The sequence below is a fragment of the Gavialis gangeticus genome, unplaced genomic scaffold (genome assembly GCF_001723915.1).
Source record: "Gavialis gangeticus isolate Ggan-Ray unplaced genomic scaffold, GavGan_comp1, whole genome shotgun sequence".
Taxonomy (NCBI): domain Eukaryota; kingdom Metazoa; phylum Chordata; order Crocodylia; family Gavialidae; genus Gavialis; species Gavialis gangeticus.
Window position 1 is genome coordinate 10,339,374 of NW_017729024.1, and position 6,978 is coordinate 10,346,351.

Sequence of the window (6,978 nt, forward strand, 5' to 3'; positions counted from 1 at the left end):
TTTTTTTCACAAGAAACAAGAGTCATTACACATTCTCCGGCTCCATCGCCTTGTGTGTGTTTGGAGGCAAATAACTAACACAACTACACACCTAGGCATTCAAGCATCTTTATTGTCAACTCCTTTTCAAATTTGACTTCGCAGCTTCAAAAAAAAAAAAAAATCCTAAATCACGCACATATTTGCTTGCCACGGACCCACTGCCATTTGCTGTTCTGCATTATTGCTTGTGTTGCTTTGGCTTTTTAATAACTTATTGATTCACGCTGGGCTACATCAGAGCGCGAAAATGTTACCGGGTTTTGTGCTAGTTTCTTTTTCTTTCTTTCTTTTTAAAGGAGAAATAAATCGCACGTGCATTTAGGAAAATCAGCTCTGCAACACTTCAGCTGCAGGCGGTGGGATCATGCATCATTCCTAACTGGCTTCTGACTGCTCTTAAAATGGGCTTTCTTGTTAAATATGTATCTATAGCTAGAGAGAGAGAGATACACACACACATAGATTTATATACATACACATACATACATGTACTTATACATATACATATGTATATAGATACACACACACACACATGCACACACATACATACATACATACATACATATGTGCGTGTATGTGTGCGTCTCAGAGGCATTTTTATTTTTGGTGCACCTCTAATGCCATGGATCTGTCACGATGCAGAAATGATGGCATTAGCATATAGATAATGACAGTACCAAACTCTTTCGACAGGTTACAATATTTAACCCTAACGCAATACATGCAAGGAGAAGCCCCGATGCCTCCTGGACCACGGGGCTGTGACAGAGCAAGGGACCCAGTGGGCACGTGTGAGATGGGGTGGGGAGCAGAGCAAAAGTGAGCCGGTGGGTGCCAGTCCCTGCCTATCCCCGTCTGTCTGTCTGTCTCACAAGTTCACAGCAGTTCCTGAAGTTCAGCTGCAACCCACACACAGAGAGCAAGGAGAGGCGGAATTGAAATCAAGGTTTAACTTCTTTGGTGTCTTATTAAATCGCACATTTCCCCGTCAAGGTTTCCTTAAACATGAAAACCTTCTCGGCGATGGGGACCCCAGCTGTTTAATTTAACATTGATTTATTGCTTTTAAAAGTAAATTTACACACATGCCAACAGCACTCCGTTTTGTTTCCCCAGACCCAAAGATTTATTTTCTACTTAGCGCTTGTCTGACAAAACAATGTCCTTTAACTTTATTACACATCGATGAGGAAATCTGTCTTATTTTTGTTTGGATTTATTGCTCTGTTACTTGTGGAGACTTTTTGTAATCCAGAAAAGCTAAGGTCAGGAAAGAAATACAAAATGAAACCTAGGCACAGAAGCAAATACCAATAAAGGCATCAGCATGCATTGGCGGATGGCAGTGCACACACAGCTCTGTTAAAATACATCTGGAGCCAGGAGTATAATTATAAAAGTGTGTGTGTGGGGGGGGGAGATCAGTTTAATTTTGAATGTGCAGGTAGACTTGCCTCCCCCCCCCCCCCTTATGACAAGCTCTTCCTTCAATGCACGTGAGCTCTGATATCTTTCCTGGCTCTTTGCAAAGATTGTCTGGAAATGTATCTATAATTATTGAAAGAAAAAAATATAGGGTTAGCTATACCATGCTGCCTCACCTCCGCGCAGTAAACTCCCAATTACCAAATCTATGTGATGGCAGAACTCAGGGGAATTAAGATGTACTTTGAAGCAGCCTTTACGGTACACTTCATCTACGTTTTGGTTTTCTTTAGTTCTCATTAAAGAGGCACTTTCTCCTTTTCACTGATATACTGTCTTTGTGTCCTTCATTTCACTCTCTCTCTCTCTCTAAAAAGAAGTTCTCACATCTTATCAGGAGGAGGCAAAATAATAATAATAATACTTTTAAAAAACCCACGGTTTGGCTTTCTTTTTTTAAAGTGCAAATCTTTTTTATTTTATTTTAAAGCAGGGCTTGTTCTTATTAACGAAAGGTCCTTTAATAACAGTGCGATTGGGGGGATATTAGGGGGCCATTTAGGAGGTAAAATTAGAGGAGCGCGCAGTGTTGGCCAATCTGTCCTTTTTTGTGTGCTCTGGGCTCGCTCTCCCGAACTGATTTCTCACAGAGGCATCTAATAATCACTTTAGAGATGTTCAAATGCGGACACTCGCTCTTTGCGAGGCAGAAGTGAAGATGTGACAGGTTTTGTTATCAGGAGGAGAGGGAGAGCTTTGTAAGATATTCCCTTTCTTCCCCCAGAAATACACCATCTCTCAATAAAGACCCCCTGTCTCCAAGCGTGACTACCCCTGCTGGCCGTGTCCACTTTCTGTCCGGTGCGGCCACATAAATCCCAACTCCATGTCACTTAACAGATTTTAATGATTTTACCAACCCAGGCAGGATTTTTTTTTTTCTGTAAGCAAATGGACTTTACTTCTTTCTCTCTCTCTCTCTTTCCCCCTCTCTCCCCCCACTCTGAAAACCCTTACGGGCTCTGCCAGTCACCACCCAGATTCATTAAAAAGAAATAACCAGAAATAAAGGGGAAAGCTGCGAAACCTGGAAAATTCCCCTATTCACTTGGGCAGCGGGTCCCCCACCCCCCAACCCCGTTTGGCCTTTGAGAAAAGGCCCTGTCACTCAGAAAGGGGCCAGTTCTTTAACCTCTGTCCCCTACACCCATAAGGCAGCCTCCTACCCCCCACCCCTACCCCAGAGGCCCTACCCCTTGGCCCCCACACCCACGTCTTTCCAGCCAAGGAACTGCAAAGAAGCTTTGGCTTCTTGAACCAGGCGACCAGGCACTCTCCAGCCAGGGCAATAGTAGGCCACAGCGGCGACCAGACAGGCAGGGCTGCCCTGCCTACTACCGAGGGTGAGTTTCTAGGTGGAGGAGCCTGTTTGATCAACTGTTGTCCACAGCTAGGGAGGGGAATGCCTCTGATAAGCCACCAGGACCAGCCCCCAGCCCCTCCAGGTGGAGAGGGGCTCCCCTCTGGAGCTGAGCAGAAGCGATACCCCACCTCGTGCAATGGCTATAATAGAGCCCAACATCTGGACCGGGGAGCTGTGTCAGCGGAGACGCTCTTCTAAGTGACACACGCGAGGGTGTAATATAGGTCTGCGTGTATCGACACACACTCCCCACACACATCTACCAAGTCCTAACGGGGGGTGTGTGCTACACAGAGCTGCGTTTCACCTTTCATGCCTCACAAAGCCGGGCATTTCTTTGCAGTGGAGTAAATGCACTGATGGGAGAGTTTAGGAGACTTATTTGGGAGGAAATGGAGGGTCAGTTTTGGTCTAAGTGGAACATCTGCAAAACATTCAGACAGCTTATTCAGCAAAGAATCTCGCCATTTATTGCAGAAATAATAAAAGGCACTAATGATTATAGTTCCCACCCTCTTCCCCCCAAAAGGGCAAAGCTTAATGAAATAATTCGAAGGTATGCCTCATTTCCTAATGGTGGAATTAAAACAGGGGGGGGAAGAAAGTAAAGAGCAAGCAAGCAAGAGGAGGAAGAAGGAGGAGAAAAAGAAACACATTCAACTCCACTTCCCAGTCTTGTGTGCTGAAGGGAATAGGATCCGTGTTGAGAAACGAGGTAAATAAAATGGAAGTGGGAATGCTATTAAACACAGCATACCATGCGAGGCGCGCGCATAGTTCCGCCTTGATATGCAATTAAATTACAGCAAATTCCTCTTTAAAGAATATCGTTTGGAATCCTTCTTTAAGATTCAAGGATGTCTGAGGTTAAGTAGCTTTTAAAACGTCATTTCTAAATGGCTTATGCAATGAATAGCTACCTTTAAATCCTAAAACCATTATAAATATGCTATACATATGGATGCCAGTTTATCTCTACATAGTTCTTTTTAAAATGAGGAAAGCATTCATAAAAAGCTACTTGGCACACTTTATTTTAGGCAAGCAGATGTTAATTTTTTCACGTATCATTTTATGACCAAGTACATGTGTAACATTGGAAAGCATCCAGAACGCCTCTATTATTTGCTAAATGACTGTTAGTCGAGGCAGACTATTCTCAGCATAGCCAAGGTATAGGGTATATCAATAAAATAAACATCTGTGATTTTAGCAGGAGAGGCAAAAAAAAAAAATTAAAGAGTTACTATAAAAGTGGAAAAAGCATTTGTGTAGGAAGAACACACCTGCACTGGAGTGAATTGGCTATTTATATTGCTCTATGCAAAGCAGGCTCTCTGTTGTGTACTTGAGATTATTTACTTTGTGTAAAATAAGGTTTAAAAACCCATGCTAAGATCCGATCCGCATTGTAGCTTTGTCCCCAACGTGATAACATTTATTGTGCGCTGTTTTAAATGCCCTGGGATGTATTCCAGGCAAGAGGTGTGTGGGTTTTTTCTTTCCCCTTCAACAGCCCGATGTTTAGCGCGGAGGAATGTATGATTATATGCAGTTTCTCGCTCAAAGTGTTTGAGTCGGAGAATTCCCATAGAGAGCTGGGTTTTCTTTTTCCTCCCCCTCCCACTCCCAAAATATCTTTGAGAACCCGGACTTGTTTGTACTGCGTTATACGAGGACTGGAGCACATGCGGGGAAAAAACACACACACCCAAGCATGGAGCCCTGGCGTAATAATTAACCATATGCAATATTTATTGTGTTGTAATGTTTGCTATCAGGAAGGCAAACGCAGTCAATGGAGGTTTAACAAATATAGTGTTATTGATCAAAAGCAATAAATAAATATGCATATGCATTATTTATATAGGCACACATGCATATATACACACACACAGGACCAGCTCATTATTACATATTACAAACGCTGGCTCCACCGAAAAGCTCCAGTGACTGCTCCTTTTTCTTTTTCTTTTTTTTCCCCTTAGCACTGCCCTTTGCTAAGGGGCCAGGGAGGAGGTTTTTAACATAAAATGCTGCAAATATGAAAAATAGGTCACCAATAAAATTGGTCTCAGCATGGAGTGTAATTGTAACAAAATGCCGCTGCGTAAAATCGAGGAGCTAGCTGGCGGTGGTGGCAGAGTCGCAAACCATCTGGTGTGTATTAAAAGCAGTGCTGTAAATATTGCTGAAAACTAATGCATTATCAGCTTCTATAAGTGCACGGGGCCTGCAAGCTTTCCATATGTTGGAATATGTAGATCTGGGGGAAAGGAGGGAAAGGGGTCCTATCAATCAGGGGCTCTGCAAGCCGAGGCTGGGCAGGCTCCTCGTGGAAATTCGTCCCAGAAGAGAGAGAAGGAGAGAGGGAGGAAGAGGAAAGAAAGAAAAGAAAATAGAGAGGTAGGATCTGCCCCTTCGCAGGCTCCCCCCTCTCCCTCCCTCTCGCAGTGCAGAGGATAGGGTAGGCGCTGGTGACGTCACGGCACATCAGGGCAGGAGAGTCAATGTTACAGGGAGAAGCGGCTCATCTGGTTCCCATCACTTGGGAAGTTTTGCTTGGACTTTTTTTTGGGGGGGGGAGTTGTTTTTGTTTACTACTTCTCCGCTCCGGGGCGGCGGGTTGTCCCCGCCGAGCCTGCTGCCCGGCTCGTCCGGGGGGCTCCGGCCCCGGCAGCCCAGCGTCGCCCCGCAGGACGCGCATCAGGCCGGCAGCGCGCGCACACGCACGAAGCGAAGCGCCTCGCAGGGCCCCGGCCGCGGTCCCGGGCAGGCGCGACCAGCGCCCGGGCTCCTGCAGGCGTGACGTTTCTTCAGCCCTGCCACTTCTCCTGCCCCGCTCCCCCACCCTGCCAGGGGTTTCCCTGCCTCCGGATGCACCTTCCCAGGCAGGGACCGGCTCCCCCAGCCTCTCTGGTCCAGCTTCGGGCCACTGTTCTCCCTCGCAAGAAAACTTCGGCTGCAAATTCACAGCAAGCCCCTTCCTCCCAGTCTCCCTCTCTGCACTGAGGTCACTTACTCTTTCTCGCCGTTGGCCTGTAGTTCCTGAATCTCGCTTCGTCCTTCTCCTCTGGTCTTCAGGCTGTGCTGTGAGAGCCTTGTGTTGATAAACCTGCTGTTAATGACAGCCCAAGTGCAATCAGAAAAGAAATAAAACTCTTACTGTTTTTTCCCCCAAGCTGCATTCCCCTCTGACCGCTGCCTCCTTTAATTATGGGAGTTATATTTCTTCTTTGGGAGTCATTCGTGGGGATTTTTTTTTTTAGGTGGAAAGGCGTTTCTGCTGAGTTATTTTTGAGCAGGGACCAGTGCCCCATATGCAGAGGCTTTGAGTGAAGTGCAGATTGAGACATATCGGGTTCCCTATAAAAGGATCATTTCATGTGGGAGGTTGGACACAAAGTTTGGACTCGTGACTGGCATTCCTGAGAGACATGCATATTTTAAAACAACAAAGCAAGCTCGAAACAAGGCTTAGAGGAGGAAAAAAAAAACTTGGAAAGAAGTTAGTAAGTGACAAACATCTGTCAACATGGACTAATTTGTACGCTCCCTGGAAAAATACCTGACTAGTTTAATTTATAACTTCAGGCAGCAGTTTGCAGTAAGTTGTGTGCACTCTACTCCTCAGAAACCTTGTTAGAAATGGATTTGAGCTCAGCGCTGGAAGTTTAAAGAGCTTTCTGGCCTAGAGATGAAAGTCACAATTCCTCTTTTTTTCTGGCTCTTTGTGGAGAATTTTGTCACCGTTTGGAGAGGAGCGTTAATCGGGAAATAAGCAGGGGAAAAGACACAAAGCAAACACCGATGTAGATACTTTTCTTTTTTTTTTTTTTCCTTTCCTTTTTTTTTTAAAGCAACCGGTAGTTTTCACCCTGTAGGGGAAAAAATGAAGCTCTGTTTGATATGCCCCATAAATCGCACGTAAGAGCGAAACCCCCCCCACATGATACGCATATGTGTAACCACACCAAAGCTTCTTGCTACAGGTGACAAAGGAAAAGTAGCAGACCACTTCCACCATCACTGGTGCAGCTCTTCACACTGGCGCGATAGCACACGCAGGGGCACGGGCTTTATAGGGA

At 45.3% G+C, this 6,978-nt stretch overlaps 1 long non-coding RNA gene across 1 annotated transcript in view; it reads right to left on the reverse strand.

Annotated features, from left to right (window-relative positions):
• Positions 1–6,701, reverse strand: part of LOC109297235 — a 26,410-nt gene extending 19,709 nt beyond the window's left edge. Inside the window, exon 1 of the long non-coding RNA XR_002097251.1 lies at positions 5,913–6,701. This is a non-coding gene — a long non-coding RNA (uncharacterized LOC109297235). The remainder of the gene's footprint in view (positions 1–5,912) is intronic.
• Positions 6,702–6,978: the final 277 nt, after the last annotated feature.